A 13887-nucleotide genomic window follows, 5' to 3' on the forward strand; every position below is an offset into this window, starting at 1 on the left:
ATTCATATTCCTATAACAACTTGTGAGGTAAGTGTCACTAATCCCATTTTATTTTTAACTGTTATTTTAGGTTTGGGGGTACATGTGAAGGTCTGTTACATAGGTAAACTCATGTCACAAGGGTTTGTTTTATAGCTTATTTCATCACCCAGGTATCAAGCTTAGTACCCAATAGTTCTTTTTTCTTCTCCTCTCTCTTCTCCCACCCTCCACCCTCAACCCTCAAGTAGACTCCAATCTCTGTCGTTCTCTTCTTTGTGTCCATGTGTTCTCATCATTTAGCTACCATTTATAAGTAAGAACACGTATTTGGTTTTCTGTTCCTGCGTTAGTTGGCTAAGAATAGTATCCTCCAGCTCCATCTGTGTTCCTGCAAAAGACATGATCTCATTCTTTTTTACAGCTGCATAGTACTCCATGGTGCATATGTACCACATTTTCTTTATCCAGTCTGCCACCGATGGGCATTTAGGTTGATTCCACGTCTTTTCTACTGTGAATAGTGCTGCAGTGACCATTTGTGTGCAAGTGTCTTTATGGTAGAATGATATATATTCTTCTAGGTATCTGCCCAGTAATGGAATTGCTGGGTTGAATGGTAGTTCTGCTTTTAGCTCTTCGAGGAGCTGCCAAACTGCTTTCTACAATGGCTGAACTAATTTACACTGTTCCCATTTTAAAGATGAGTAAACTAAGAATGAGTGCAATCAAGACACATGGCAAGTCACACTTCATTCATCTGTTCAACAAATTTTTTGTATGCTTACCATGCCATGTACCAGGCACTGTTATATAGCAGTGAACCAAACAAAGTCCCCATTCTCAGGTAGCTGGCATTCCCATGGGGAGGGACACACAATGAATAAACAAAAATATAAAATATCAGATGATCAGAGAAAAATAAAGCTGGGATGGACAGAGACTGTGGCCAGAGAGGACTTCTCTAAGGAGCTGGCAGTAGATGAAAGAAAATGAGGGAGTGAGACATGTGGTCCAGCCAGGGAAAACAGCACATGCAAAGGTCCTGAGGTAGAGGTGTGTTTGGGTGGTGTAGGAACAACGGTAGTGATAGAGAAGAGCTCCAGGAGGTTGCCGGGAGCCAGATTGTGAAGGGGCCCAGGCATCCTGTCCAAGGACCTGCTGGCTCAGCTGGGCACAGCTGAGAATGAGAGTGGTCCCAGTATCCCCATGCTCGCCCCTCTACTGCCCATAGGGTGGGCTTTCCTGAGCGGAGCAACCTCCACAGAAGCCCAAAGCAGAGAAAGGCAGGTCTGAGTGCCCTGCCCTCAGGACTAGAGACCACCTCCTCCCTCCCCCTGTAGCAGCAGTGGCAAAAGCAGAGCTTCTCACCCACACAGGCTGCTGCAGCATCAGGGTCAGCTGTCACCGAAAGAAGTTAAAGAGGGAAAAGAGCTTCCTTTAAAAGAAGCAACTCACAAAGAAACATTTATTTCCTGGTAAATCCTAATTGGTAAAAGCAATATCAGTCAATGCTTCCATAAATAAAACATCATATTCATCTTTTGTGAATCCATTCTGATTTCGCTCTTTGCCAATACTATGAGTAGATGTGTGTAGAGGGGAAAAAACATCTAGGTTTACTTATTGTTTTTTTTAGTGAGTTAAGTTTTTGCCTATTAAAAATGTAGTTTTCAGAAATTATTTTAACTAATGTCAGAAAAAAATGCATGGCTCAGATGGAATGCATTATCTTGTATTTCTTCTTTTCACCCTCTAATGGTACATTTATGAGCTTCCTAGGAGTCAAACGTAGTAGCCTTTGATCACATTGTAGAGAGTTCCGGCCCACAGCACTGATTCATGTGCAGATTGCTTTCCTGACACATGTGCCATGCTGGGGTGGGAGAAGAGATGAGCAGAAGAGGGGTCCAAAGGGGCACACATTCTAAATCATTGACACTGAGCTTGCTGCCAATCTGTTTCTAGATACATTTATGGATGTGTCACAAGAATCTGCAAGGCATTTTAAAGAGACAGGAAAAGATATATTCCTTTTGACGGTATCCAGAGGCCAGAAATAAGTTTCCTGACCTCGTCTCGAACAATGGGTCCAAAGCGTGTCATTGCCCTTCAGGGCTTCTAGCTGAGGGACTGTGTGGAAAACAACATGGGTGGTAGGATTTGGTCTATATTCAGAAACTCAGTCCTTCTCTCAAGGGAAAGAGGCAGGCTGTACAGATGCCAGAAACTGTAGCTGTATCTGTTGGCAAGGCTTTTCTCTTGTGTATTTATTTGAAGGAAAGATATCATAAGAGAAGCCTGAGCTTATGACATTGTTTCCTGCCTTCATGCCTTTATCATGCTGATCCTTTTGCCTCGGATGCCCTTGCCCATAATTTCTGCAAAAAGAACTACTTTTTCTTTAAGAATAAGCTTGGAATTCTGCTTACAGGATGGTGAGTTAAGTCCTAGCAGACATCAATCCTCCCAGAAATAACAACTATAAACTATGGACAGAATATAAAAAGCAACTACATTAAAGACTCTAGAGAGTGATTAAAAGCAGGCAAATTTTGGAGGGAAGCCAAAATGTTGAAAGGACTGGCATTGGGTGAGTTCCCAGTTTTGCAGCTTTGTCTGAGGGAGGGTTGTAATCTCAGAGTGGGGTAAGGCAGCTGAAGCTCTGATAGGAAACCCACACTCTTTCTGCGGTAAAAGAGGACAGAGGTGAGCGTGGCCAAGGCCACCAGAAACTGAGGAGGGGAGTGAGGATCCAGGAAGGGAAAGATGCAGAGAATGGGGAGACCCAGGTTCGATATGTAAACTTTATCCAAGTATCTGGCCATGCCCCTGAACCGTGCATAAATGGGACACACTCAAAGTAGCCCAAATAAGGATTAAATCCAGACCAGGGAACTGAGTTACCATCCACTACCATCCACTGCAGGCAAGTGAGAGATCACAGTTGGAATCTAACTATCTTCTAAAACAAAAACATTAACATTCTTGGGGGGAATAGAACAGAAAGCCAGAGTTCCTGTTATATTCCAGAGTTTATTATTCCATAATAATCAAAATGTTCAGGATAAAATCAAAATAACTCATGATATGAAGAACTAAGAAAATTTGACTCATTTGCAACAGAAAAGAAAACTCAACAATGGTGAACAATATGATGACTCTGATGTTTTAATCATTTTTTAAAATTCTAATTTTGCTCAAGGAGGTAAAAGAAAATATATCAATGAATAAAAAGATAGGGAACACCATCAGAGAAATAGAACGTGTCTGTATGTGTGTGTTGACCACGTAGAAAATCAAGACCTGAAAAATAGCATGTCTGAAATCTAAAATACACTTGCTAGGTAATGATGAACTTATAGCTTTAGCTTAGAATTCATAAAGCTAGAAAGAGCATTTCTCTAACCCTTATAAAAACGACAAAATTTTAGGCAACCTGAAAAAAACAAAATGTTTTTCTTGAATTTATCGCATCCAGACACTGGGCATACTATATTCGAACTGCTAAAAACATAAGAAAAAGACAATGTGTATTCTGAGAAAAACCTGAGTAACCAAAGTAAACAAGTAAATAAAACAAAACAAATGAACAAGAAAAAGTCAATATATTTAAGATAGCCAGGGAGGAAAGAGATAAGACTAACTCACTGCAGACTTCTCAATAGAAGCTATGCAATCCAGTCAGGTAGTGTGATGCCTCCAACTTTGTTCTTTTGGCTTAGGATTGTCTTGGCAATGTGGGCTCTTTTATGTTTCCATATGAACTTTAAAGTAGTTTTTTCTATTTCTGTGAAGAAAGTCATTGGTAGCTTGTTGGGGATGGCATTAAATCTATAAATTACCTTAGGCAGTATGGTCATTTTCACGATATTGATTCTTCCATTTGTTTGTGTCCTCTTTTGTTTCGTTGAGCAGTGATTTGTAGTTCTCCTTGAAGAGTTCCTTCACATCCCTTGTAAGTTGGATTCCTAGGTATTTTATTCTCTTTGAAGCTATTGTGAATGGGAGTTCATTCATGATTTGGCTCTGTTTGTCTGTTATTGGTGTATAAGAATGCCTGTGATTTTTGCACATTGATTTTGTATCCTGAGACTTTGTTGAAGTTGCTCATCAGCTTAAGGAGATTTTGGGCTGAGACGATGGGGTTTTCTAAATAGACAATCATGTCATCTGTAAACAGGGACAATTTGACTTTCTCTTTTCCTAATTGAATACCCTTTATTTCTTTCTCCTGCCTGATTGCCCTGGCCAGAACTTCCAATACTATGTTGAATAGGAGTGGTGAGAGAGGGCATCCCTGTCTTCTGCCAGTTTTCAAAGGGAATGCTTTCAGTTTTTGCCCATTCAGTATGATATTGGCTATGGGGTTGTCATAAATAGTTCTTATTATTTTGAGATACATCCCATCAATACCTAATTTATTGAGTTTTTAGCATGGAGGGCTGTTGAATTTTGTCAAAGGCCTTTTCTGCATCTATTGAGATAATCATGTGGTTTTTGTCTTTGGTTCTGTTTATATGCCGGATTACATTTATTGATTTGCGTGTGTTGAACCAGTCTTGTATTCCAGGGATGAAGCCCACTTGATCATGGTGGATAAGCTTTTTGATGTGCTGCTGGATTCGGTTTGCCAGTATTTTATTGAGGATTTTTGCATCAATGTTCATCACGGATATTGGTCTAAAATTCTCTTTTTTTGTTGTGTCTCTGCCAGGCTTTGGTATCAGGATGATGCTGGCCTCATAAAATGAGTTAGGGAGGATTCCCTCTTTTTCTATTGATTGGAATAGTTTCAGAAAGAATGCTACCAGCTCCTCCCTGTACCTCTGGTAGAATTCGGCTGTGTATCCATCTGGTCCTGGACTTTTTTTTGGTTGGTAGGCTATACGTTTTTGCCTCAATTTCAGAGCCTGTTACTGGTCTATTCAGGGATTCAACTTCTTCCTGGTTTAGTCTTGGAAGAGTGTATGTGTCCAGGAATTTATCCATTTCTTCAAGGTTTTCTAGTTTATTTGTGTAGAGGTGTTTATAGTATTCTCTGATGGTAGTTTGTATTTCTGTGGGATCAGTGGTGATATCCCCTTTATCATTTTTTATTGTATCTATTTGATTCTTCTCTCTTTTCTTCTTTATTAGTCTTGCTAGCGGTCTATCAATTTTGTTGATCTTTTCAAAAAACCAGCTCCTGGATTCATTGAATTTTTGAAGGGTTTTTTTGTGTCTCTATCTCCTTCAGTTCTGCTCTGCTCTTAGTTATTTCTTGCCTTCTGCTAGCTTTTGAATGCGTTTGCTCTTGCTTCTCTAGTTCTTTAATTGTGATGTTAGGGTGTCCATTTTAGATCTTTCCTGCTTTCTCTTGTGGGCATTTAGTGCTATAAATTTCCCTCTACACACTACTTTAAATGTGTCCCAGAGATTCTGGTATGTTGTATCTCTGTTCTCATTGGTTTCAAAGAACATCTTTATTTCTGCCTTCATTTCGTTATGTACCCAGTAGTCATTCAGGAGCAGGTTGTTCAGTTTCCATGTATTTGAGCGGTTTTGATTGAGTTTCTTAATCCTGAGTTCTAGTTTGATTGCACTGTGGTCTGAGAGATGCTTTGTTATAATTTCTGTTCTTTTACATTTGCTGAGGAGTGCTTTACTTCCAACTATGTGGTCAATTTTGGAATAAGTGCGATGTGATGCTGAGAAGAATGTATATTCTGTTGATTTGGGGTGGAGAGTTCTGTAGATGTCTATTAGGTCCCCTTGGTGCAGAACTGAGTTCAATTCCTGGATATCCTTTTTAACTTTTTGTCTTGTTGGTCTGTCTAATGTTGACAGTGGGGTGTTAAAATTTCCCATTATTATTGTGTGGGAGTCCAAGTCTCTTTGTAAGTCTCTAAGGACCTACTTTATTAATCTGGGTGCTCCTGTATTGAGTGCATATATATTTAGGATAGTTAGCTCTTCTTGTTGAATTGACCCTTTTACCATGATGTAATGGCCTTCTTTGTCTCTTTTGGTCTTTGTTGTTTCAAAGTCTGTTTCATCAGAGACTAGGATTGCAACCCTTGCTTTTTGTTTTGTTTTATTCTCCATTTGCTTGGTAGATCTTCCTCCATCCCTTTATTTTGAGCCTTAAAGTATAATAAAAAATAAATAAATTGTTAAAAAAAGATGTTAAGTAATATGCAAAGAAGATAGCTTATCAACTACCCTTGTTAAAAAAAGAGAAAAAAAGAAAGAAACCATGCAATCCAGAAGATAATGGAGTGGTGTTAAAAAGAGCTGAAATTAAAATACTGTCAACACAAAATTTTATACCCAGCAAATATGTTTTTCAAAAATGAAAGAGAAATAAGGGTTTTCAGACAAACAAAAGGAGAGAGAACTCACAGCTGAGTGACTTACATTACCAAAAGATAATTAAAAGAACTTCATCTGGCAGAAGAAATACGATACCAGACAGAAACTTGGAGCTGCAGCAGAACAAAACAAACAAACACTGGAAGTAGAAGCAAAGTGAAATATAAAAATTAGGGTTTTTTAAAATTTTTACCTGCCTCAAATGACAACTGACTAGAGCAACAAGAGTAGCAATGTATTGTGTGTTTATAATACATATAAAAGTAAAATTTACGGCAACAGTAGCACAAAGGATGGGAGAGAAGAATTGGCAGTATACTGTAGTAAGGTCCTTCTACTACAAACAATTTAATATTGAGCAACATAATATTTGAAGATAGATACTTCTACTACTCTTTAAAACTATTAAAAGAATTAAAAGACAAGCCACAGACTGGAAGAAATTATTTGCAAATCACATATCTGATGAGGAACTTGTCTTCAGAATATCTAAACAACTCTCAAAATTCAATAATAAGAAAACAAATAATCCAAGAAAAAGCATATAAGAATTTACATAAAGGAAATGCAAATTAAAGCCAAAATGAGATACCACCACACACCTATTAAAATGAATAACATTAAAAATTTTGTGAACTTACAATAATACTAAATATTGGTGTGGATGGGGAACAACTGGAACTCTTGTATACTACTATAAGAATGTGAAATGGCACAGTCGCTGTGAAAATAGGTTGGTAGCTTCCTATAAAGTGAAACACTCATCACAGGACCCAGTCAATTTATTTCTCGGTATTTACATAAGTGAAATGAAATGTGTGTGTAAATGTCTTAGTGGCTTTATTTGCAATCAACAAAATCTAGATATAACCCTAAATATTCTTTTTTTTATTTTAATTTCATTTTATTTTATTATTTATTTATTTATTTATTTTAAGATGGAGTTTCGCTCTTGTTGCCCAGGCTGGAGTGCAATGGCGTGATCTTGGCTCACTGCAACCTCTGCCTCCCGACAACCCTAAACATTCTTCAACTGGTGAGTGAATGAACAAACTCTGAGACGTCCATACAGTGAAATATTACTCAGAAATAAAAAACAGCTAACTATTGATAGATGGTTGAGATTCCACAGCATGAATGAATCTTAAATTCATAATGCTAACTGAAAGGAGCTAGACTCATAAGGCTATATACTGTATAATTCCATTTACATGGTATCCTGGAAAACACAAAACCTGTAAGGATAGAAAATACATTCATAGTTTCCAAGGGCTGAGGGTGGGACACAGATTGACTACAAGAAGGATGGAGGAATTTGAGGAGTGATTAATGGAACTGTTCTACATCTTGATTGTCTATCTTGATAATCTTAGCAGCATTATATAATTATATACATTTGCTAAAATTTGCAGAACTGTGTACTCAAACGGTGACTTATTGTATGTACATTCATGGCTGTATACTTCTGTCAAAACTCACTGAATTTTACATTTTTTTAATGGATGCAATGTATTATACATAAATTATAACTCACTAAAGTTTTTTGCAATCCAGCTCAAATTTTGTGCCTTCTGTAAAGCCCTCCAAGATCCTCCGAACATCGTGAATCTTTCCCTCTCTGGACTCCACTGACATACTGTAACAGGTTCCTTTTACAGTACTGCTGTGTGGTTCTGAAACCATTTGTCTCTCTTCCTAAGCCTGTCATGTCTCATTTTCTCCAACTCTCCCACAGAGTCTGGAATTCATTCTTTCAACAAATACGTGATCTGCACCTATTGTGGGCTAGTCAACAGCTGTGCCTTCATGAAGATTACAGCATAGCTGGAAAGAAGAATAATAATCACGTAAACAAATGAATAAAGGTAAGTTCTCAGAGCCTCATTTCTTCCTCTATAAAATGGAGATGATAATAACCATCGGGTTGTTATGAGGTCTTCATGGAGCAACAGAACAGTGTCTGACACACAGCAAGCACTCAATAAGTGTTCACTCATATTGTTATTACTGAATATTAAATTATTGAATGTAATTGCTGCCGTGACAATAGCTGGGAAGAAAGTTAACCTGATTCGATGATAGAAATAATGAGAAAGAACCTACTTTAGAAAGGGTAATCGGGGTGCCCTCTCTGACAGTGGACATGATCCAATGTGTGATTTATAAAGGGGAGAAGAGGATCAGGGAACCAACCAGGAGACTAATGCCCACAGCCTGGCACAGAAGGGCCACTGAGACCAGGGAGGGGATATTAGAGTTGGGAAGAAGTGAATCTAGTCTGTCCACATGTCAGAAGTGGAGGAAGTAGGAAGGCACGGAAGTGTAAGATGTGGAAGAGAATAGCGAAGGGCTGCCCTCAAGGGTGGACAGGGAGTTACCGAGAGAGATGGGAAGACTGAGAGAGGAAGAGGTTGGGGAGGTTCCAATGCCAGTTATGCATCCCAGTGGAGATGCCTAGTGCTGAACTGGTGCTCAATAAAACCTGTTGGATGAATGAAGAAATGAATGAATGAGACCCCAGGTCCTCCGTAATGTGGAAGTCATAAGCCTGACTTTTGTGAAAAGAACATGAGACTGCAGAGGTCATGGGTGGAGGAAGTTGCTCTGCTGCTGCCCTGGAGAGGGAGAAGTGGTCTCCCCTGCCTGCCCCTGAGCTGCCCTGCCCTGCCCCAATGCCTGCCCCTGCCCTCCCTGCCCGCCCTCCGCTCTGTGTTTAGAGCTCCCTGACTTCCTTCTTCAAGTGTCTCCTGCCCCTCTTCCTGAGAAGAGCCACTGCAGTCCAGGGGTCCACAGCCCCTCTCAGCCCGGGGACACCCTGCCCAGCTCCTCGGGGTGCAGGGTTAGAGTGGCCAGCCTGCTGAGGGTGCAGAGGTGGAGGCAGTGGTGCCAGTTCCCTGACCTATGAAGGAGCAATGTATTTTGGGTGGGGCTTGGTTTGGGGTCAGTGGTCCCGCTGAGCATGGTGCAGGAAGGAAGAGGCTCCTGGTGTCCTGGGCAGAGGCCAGACCCATGCTGGGTAGGGCTACAGCTCACTCTACCTGCTTTTCCCATAACTCCTCTCCCCCACGGTTCTCCACACACCCCTGCACCCATGCTCTCACCTGGTTGGCCTTTTCATTCTCTGGCAGGTGTTGTCTCCAAACTGAAGGTGTCTGCGAACACCGTGGAAATGTGACTATGTCAGGGCTCTTATTTCTGTGCAGTTTGATTTTAACTGCCCTTCAAAGAGACCTGGGGCTTCCTGGCAGAGCCATGGCACCAGATGGACTCGGGCTTGGATCCTGGCACCGTGATCACAAGCTGTGCCACCTGGGGCAAGTCACTTCCTGTCTCTGAGCCTCAGGTTCCTCACCTGCAGAAGGGGCTGTTTGCAAGGCCGGAGTGCTTGTTTGATAACATGCACTAGATCCTCAGCTAAATGTCTGGCCTGGAATAGAGACAGAGAAATATTAATCACCTGCTTCCTCCCAAATCAGTGTAAGATCAAAGACCCCAGAAGGCTCACTTCACAAATTCTAACACTCACTTTTCAGATCCTCATTCATTCAAAAAGTACTAAATGGCCTCTCCCCTCTCCTGTGTGCCGGGTCCTGGGCCAGGTGTTGGGGTAGATAAAGGGGTGAGCAAGACTAGAACCTCAGCGCCTGATAGAGGAGAGCCCTGTGAATTGCAGAGGCTGGTGGATGGAGTCCTGGGAGCAGAAAGACCCCACAGCTTCAGGGTAGGAGGGTAGGCTGTGGGGATGAGGGAGTTCTGAGCTGAAACCTGAAGAAGGGGGAGGAACAACCAAGGTCAAGGCAAGGAAGTCACCTGCTCTGAGGCAAGAAGATCATGACACTCAGAGAACAGGAAGGAGAAACGGCAAAGAAGGAGTGAGGGTATGGAGATGAAGGAGTATGATGCCCGAGGGTGGGCCATGGCTGGAGCACAGCATGATGTGCTTCATGTTTTCCAAACAAACCCCTGGTGGTGTTGCAGAGAACGTGTTGCAGTGGACAATGGATGGAGCCGGGAAGAAATCAAAGCCGAATTCCTCGTGCTCTCCAGAGCCCTGGAATCAGACAGGCCTAGGGTTCCCTCTCAGCCTTACCACTTCATGTTTCAGTGGACGTGGATAAGCCCCCTTTCCTCTCTAAGTCCTGGTTTCTTGTCCGTAAAATGGGAAGAGTTTAGAACACGCATCCTGAGGCTGTTAGATGTTAAACAAAATGAAATGTGTTAACCCATGCAGTGACTGGCACGGAACAAGCCCCCAGTAAGTGGAAGTTGCTATCATTGCTGCCTTTCTCTCCCCATCACACACAGATGCGCTCCTTGCTCTAACATACCCATGGACTCTCATAAGAACCTCTCCAATTTTTCCAACCAGTTCCAAGTCAACCACTGTCAGCAGCCCTGGGTTGGGGGTGAGCGGAACAGAGGCCTCTCAGGATTCGTGCTGTAGCTCGGTTGCCTAGCAACAGCATCAGCATCTGCATCATTGCAGAGCCAGGCTGCATCAGGCACCAGTCAAAACAAAGGCAGAAGAAATGAGTCACAGCCAGGCTCTGGGAACTGGTGGGAGCAGGGCCTTGTTTTTGGCAAGAATCAGATACACCCAGAATCTAACTCTGGAGGGAAGCCCCCCAATTCTAGCTTCCTCTGCTTCCCTAGGGAGACCCACATCCCTCCCAATTCTCTGGGCCTTCAGGTATGAGGAGGTGACTTAGAGTGGATCTGAGTGGTATGCTATAGCCCTCTGCATACATTGTACATTCATGGTTTTCAGAATAACGTTTATCCCCAACTTACAGCTAAGAAAGATGAGACTTAGAAAAGATTTAAAGTTCAAGTCTTTCTTTCCCCATAGGTCATGCTCAGTTCCCTCATCCACAATGGTACCAACGCCTCCCCAGCCCTGCTCCCCAGCCCTGACTCTACTGAGCCCACGACACAAATAGTCAAATGCTCATCGTCCTCTCCCATGAATGAACTCCAGGCAGCTCACTCAAGAGCCTCAAAGCTGTATTCTTCATCCTCCCCCATCCAGCTCCTTCTCCTTCTAAGTCCTCTTCTCACAAGGGCACCAGCAGCTACCCATGACTCGCACCTAATGAAGCAGGTGTCATCCTGGATGCTTCTCTTCCTCATCTACCTCAAGGCCAATTTGACCCCAAATCCCAGCAACAGTCTTCTCCACAGGCCCCCTCTCCATTCTCAGGACCAGACCTGGCCATGGTGTCCTGGACCTGCACCCACCACCTGGTGTACAGACTCAGCCGCCTGCCCCTCTGCACCCTGCAGCCCTGTCTAAAGGTTGCATCTGACCTCATCATTCCCTGTGACGGCTCCACCTGCCCACAGTTTGAAACCCATACTCCTTACCAAAACCTTCAAGGTCCTGCACAGCCTCTATGCCTGCTGCCTACAATACACACACACACACACACACACACACACACACATACACACACACACACAGGGACCCCCCCACCCTTCACTCCTGACACTCTGAGTGACTGTGCTCCTCAGTGTTCCCTGACAACAGGTGAGCAGAAGACACCTGATAACCTCAGCCACCGAGGCCCCTCTCTAACCCACCAGTTTTCCAGGAAAAACACAGCCTAAGTTCTAGGTCAGGTGCAACTCATCCCTGATTCTGGATGCTCGTCACCCTCAGGTGGTGCCTGTTTACATCTGAGACTGACCAACAATGTCGCTTCACTCCTGAGGGTGTAAGGTGGCCTGTGGAGGCAGCAGGAGGACCCCAGGCTTCTGGACCAAGATGACTTAGATTTGAATCCTAGCAAGGAGTCTTACTAGGTCCATGACTACAGTGGTTTTAAAATGTGTCCATGCATTCTTTAACACTTCCTTCAAAACTTAAAACTTAGTTCTCCTTCCTTTGGGTGTCTGATGGATTTAAGTGATCCACTTCTAGCAAACAGAATAAAGTGGAAATGATGGCACGTGACTCCCAAGACCAGGTCAGAAACTTTGACTTGGCTGTCTGTCTCGGATCACTCACTCTGGGGACAGACAACTGCCATGTCATAAGGATGCTCAAGCAAGCCCAAGAGGGGGGTCCCGTCGACAGACAGCAAAGCCCTGAGGCCTCTTGCCAGGAGCCGTGTGAGTGAGCCATCCTGGACGCAGGTCTTCAGCTCCACCAAGCCTCCAGATGCCTGCAGCACCAGCCAACATCCTGATGACAGTCTCATGACAGCCCCTGGCCCAGAGCCACCCAGCGATTCCATTCTCCAATTCCTGACCCACAGAAACTAGGAGATAATAAGTGTTTGTTGTTGTAAGTTGCTAAGTTGCTGTAAATTTAATACACAGCAACAGATGACTAAACAGTATCCTACAGCACATCACTTCACCTCACCACGCCTCCATCTCCTCACCTGTAAAACAGAGTTCCTAAGAACATATGTATACTGGTGTTCAAAAGATTAAAAGAATTAGTAACTGGGAAACACTTAGCACAGTGCCCAGCGTGTATTAAACTTTCAAAAAATATCAGCCTTCATTTTGTTTACTATTATTTATTATAAAGGATTTATTATTTGTTTCCAAAGACTCCAAATAAAGCCAGACTCAAGAGGCTGGTCCTCCATCCAAAATGGTGTTACCAGCTTATTGCATCTGCCACCAGAAGCCTAGATACTGATACTGTGATTGCTGAAAGCCGTTGCCATTATTTCTTCTCACTCTCTCTTTTTTTTTTTTTTTTCTCTCATGAGATGGAGTCTTGCTCTGTTGCCCAGGCCGTAGTGCTTGGCACCATCTCGGCTCACTGCAGCCCCTACCTCCAGGGTTCCAGCGATTCTCCTGTCTGAGCCTGGAAACCAAATAGTGACCCTTCGAATGGTTATTGAAAACCCCATCATCTTGTTTGTTTGTTTGTTTGAGATGGAGTCTCGCTCTGTGGCCAGACTAGAGTGCAGCGGTGTGATCTCGGCTCACTACAACCTCTGCCTCCCGGGTTGAAGCAATTCTGCTGCCTCAGCCTCCTGAGTAGCTGGGACTACAGGTGCCCACCACCACACCAGGCTAATTTTTGTATTTTTAGTAGAAACAGGGTTTCACCGTGTTGGCCAGGATGGTCTCGATCTCTTGACCTTGTGATCTGCCCACCTCAGTCTCCCAAAGTGCTGCGATTACAGGTGTGAGCCACCGCGCCCGGCCAGAAAACTCCATCATTTTTATAGCCCTTTGTCCTAGGTCTTATCAGTGTGGGGACAACAGAACATGGGGGAAAGGCTCGGGCACCCATGTGAGGCTCAGCACGTTCGATTTTGAAGTTCACGCAGCAAAGCAAGGGCCAGCTTCCACACACCCTCGAACCTGGCAAGCAGGCTGGCAGAGCTCTCAATGAGAAGAAGGTGGGGCTTTCTTGCTGATGTCAAGGAAATGAAGACATGAAAGGCCTCCCGTGCGCCTAAAAATGTCTTGTTCCCATGGTCTTACAATGAGGAGTCCAGAACCTGAGAGGGGACCGCAGAGCCCCACATCCTCCCTCCCACCCCCCAGTCTCCTCTGTCTCCTTGCCGGGGAGGCAGGACGCTCAGC

This window comes from Chlorocebus sabaeus, chromosome 23, assembly GCF_047675955.1.
Source record: "Chlorocebus sabaeus isolate Y175 chromosome 23, mChlSab1.0.hap1, whole genome shotgun sequence".
NCBI lineage: Eukaryota > Metazoa > Chordata > Mammalia > Primates > Cercopithecidae > Chlorocebus > Chlorocebus sabaeus.